The following is a 2,942-nucleotide window of genomic DNA, read 5'->3' on the forward strand; positions in this document are numbered from 1 at the left end:
TTGTTACTTTTCGGGCAAAAACTCAGGAGGTAAGATTTCTATTTAGGAAATTCTCATAAAAAGCACTTCTCTTTTTGTGTGATACTATCAATGTTTATTTTATCATATTTTATTTGTCTGCAAACCCATCACAGGTATAAATAATTAACAAAAAGTGCACAACCCTTCACTTATACCTCTTGTGTTAGTTCTACACCCATCCATAATCAAAATTTATTTGGCGGGGGGAGATCAATTAAAACGAATTTGCTTGTTTTTTTTTATAAATTCTTCATATTGACAAATGATTCCACTAAATATCAGTTTAATATCCAGTAATTAAATTGTTAAAAATAATACAGGTTTAACTTAATTCATGGCTTCATCAAGTAAAGGGACATATTAGAAATTGTCATTTTCTTAAACATTATCATGTGCTAGCAATGACTACCTACTTCATTTATGTGGTGAATCTAAAATGTAATTGCTATTTAATGGAGAAAGGGTAATTCGTATCTAAATTATTTCCCGCTGTTAACATTGATTTCCTCTGGAGAAATCTAAAAGCTAATGTTGTATGACACTCTCCAAGGGTGTATGTATAAACATTAGGAGGGTCTATATTGTCTTTTAGTTTCATATTGGGGGATAAACATTTTAGCTATAAAATTAGAGTTCTAACTTGTTTTTCACTATAGGATCATTAATTTTGTGCATAAAAGAATAAGAATGTAACTGTGAGCGTGTATTGAATGTTTGATTAATGGTAGCTTAATTACAATGTGCAGAAAGTGTGGAAAGACTTAAATGGGGACAAATAACCTACCCCCGTGAATCAAATAAACACAGTCACATTGATTATTATTTTGATGATATTATCAACCATCTTTACAAAACTGTATAAATGGTCAACCATTTGTCTCATTCCATGATCTATAATATTGTCAGCAGTCTTCAAAGGCTATTGTGAGGTATTTTTATAGAGCTGCAACGATTCACCAACAGCTCGATTTGATTCGATTTCGATTTCAGACACTCCGATACCGATTTTTTTTATTCGATTCATCTTCAAACCTAGTTATATCATATATTCACTCTTATGCCTCAAAATTCACATTTCTGTTCAAATGTGATTTCAATAAAACACATAAAAAAGAAAAGCAAATAAGGAATTTTAATATAAAAACTTCTGACTAGAAGATTGTGTTGATTACACAATAATATATAAAAAATAAATAAATAATCATAAGAACGTATCTGGAATCAGTTGAATGATAGTACTATCACTATTATACTTTTACCCAAAACCGCTATAAGCTTGTCTACCATTGTACCATGACAGCATCACCTGTTACCTGTAGGACAAATCACATTCTCTAATAAACTTAAGAAAATTCCAACAGAAATAGAACTACTTTTCTGGCTCGCTACTTCAGTAGTTGCACTTGTGCGACCTCTTAGTCTTGCTAAATCAACGTTATGTTTGCGTTTGACATGTTGCAATAGATTAGTGGTTGAGCTGGACTTTGCGTACGCCACATCCGTAAAGCACAGTTTACACTTTGCTTTATCGGTAGGGCTGCCATCCCGAAACCCAAAATACTGCCACACTTTTGATTTTAGCTTCTTAGGCGCATCTGATAATTTCAATTTGTCGGCAACAACTTGTTCAGCCATTTTGACGCTTTTTCCGAAAGTAGACTGTTATGCGCTTATTGATTGGATGACTAAAGTAATAAGCAACCAATCGCGCGGGTCGTAATTACAGGTAAAGAGAAAACCTTCACCTTCCCGTATCAATAGTCAGAATACAGCGTGCTTTACGTATCTATGTATATATATGTATATATGTTAAAGAATCGAATCGAATTTGGTAGGTTTGTTATCGTAAACGAATCAAAGCATTTCAAATCGATTTTCGATGAATCGGATCGAATCGTTGCAGCTCTAGTGAGGTACTATGACTATTTCCACTTTTATGGAAGTTTTTTACTATCCTAAATACAGTGTAGGCAGAGAGTGTTGTCCCAGGTTAGCTTGTGCCGACTGCACAGGCTAATTGGAAACAAAGCAAAACACATACATTAAGCCGCAGTGTTCAAGAGTGTTTTTCTTGTTTTGAGAGGTCTTATAACCACCCAAAGGCACCATGGATGCCAAAATGTATGGTCGATTAGAAATAGTAACCAGTAGGCATAAGACACTGAATATTTCCATTTCCAATTTGGCTGTAAAGCCCCTGATGAAAGATCTCCTAATTGAATAAATAATTTGATCCATAAAGTTAATAGATGTCTTATTGCTAAGGGGGAATTGTATCCAGTCTGCAAATAATTCTTACGAGATATTGTTGCTTTAGAAATGATTCCAGCATATATATTGTATGTAAATTTGGTACTAGAAAGACCGGAATATAGTGTTTCCTTTTCTGATTAAATTTACATAAGTATTTGCACATCTTAAAATTAACTTTTTGCACTTCTGTAGTTTGTTGTATGTTTTATTTAGAGGACATTGTGATGGTAAATTATGAAGGATAACTTGTGAATTATGATTTAGTTGATATGTAAGAGTTAGCTCCCTTGATTATTGTACATTTTGGTTGCCCATATACTTGTTGCTCTGTTGAGAATCAGTAATCTCAATCATATCTTGATCATTCCTTTATAATGGCTATTTTCAGACAAATGGAAGTTTGTGTAAATAAATGAATTGTCTCCATTGTTTAAGTACTCAAAAATTCAAAAAACATTACAGCATTGTTAATTTGGATAAGTTAAAGGTGTTTATAATAACCTTGCCATTTGTTGATTTTGTTTACACCAAGTGACAGCCCATGGATTTTTAGTTCTTGATTTGTAATATTTTTGGTCTATTTTCAGCCAATCAGAAGCTCAGAAAATAGACCAGGAGCATCTCAGGGAATATGCAATGGTCTGATTTAGCCAATCAGAAGCTCAATC

This window comes from Dreissena polymorpha, chromosome 2 (assembly GCF_020536995.1).
Source record: "Dreissena polymorpha isolate Duluth1 chromosome 2, UMN_Dpol_1.0, whole genome shotgun sequence".
Lineage (NCBI taxonomy): Eukaryota > Metazoa > Mollusca > Bivalvia > Myida > Dreissenidae > Dreissena > Dreissena polymorpha.